This window comes from Penaeus monodon, chromosome 31 (assembly GCF_015228065.2).
Source record: "Penaeus monodon isolate SGIC_2016 chromosome 31, NSTDA_Pmon_1, whole genome shotgun sequence".
NCBI lineage: Eukaryota > Metazoa > Arthropoda > Malacostraca > Decapoda > Penaeidae > Penaeus > Penaeus monodon.
Genome location: NC_051416.1, coordinates 18,219,437 through 18,219,702, shown reverse-complemented (window position 1 = coordinate 18,219,702; position 266 = coordinate 18,219,437). Strand labels below are relative to the sequence as shown.

The 266-nt window shown below is 33.5% G+C and overlaps 1 protein-coding gene across 1 annotated transcript in view; it reads left to right on the top strand.

The window, feature by feature from the left end:
- Nucleotides 1-266, top strand: part of LOC119593056 — a gene marked incomplete in the record, with an annotated part of 61,427 nt that overhangs the window by 40,954 nt on the left and 20,207 nt on the right.

Genomic DNA, 266 nt, shown 5'->3' with positions numbered 1-266 from the left:
CCTGACAATAGGTCATAAAGAAGATTTGCTATGTTTTAGCCTAGACAGTGCTGTTTCCTCCATTTAAATACTTTGCACAATATAAGAGGTCAACGGTTCAAGGATTTAGAAATGCTGGAGTTATTCCCTCCCCCCCCCACAAAAAAAAAAGTCTTGCCATTTTATAAAATATAAGATCAAAAGGAGTTTATTCATAACTAGAAGAGCCTTTCTTAGAAAAAAAAAAAAATGGTATGAGAAGTGGAAAATGGAATGAAATTAGAGTA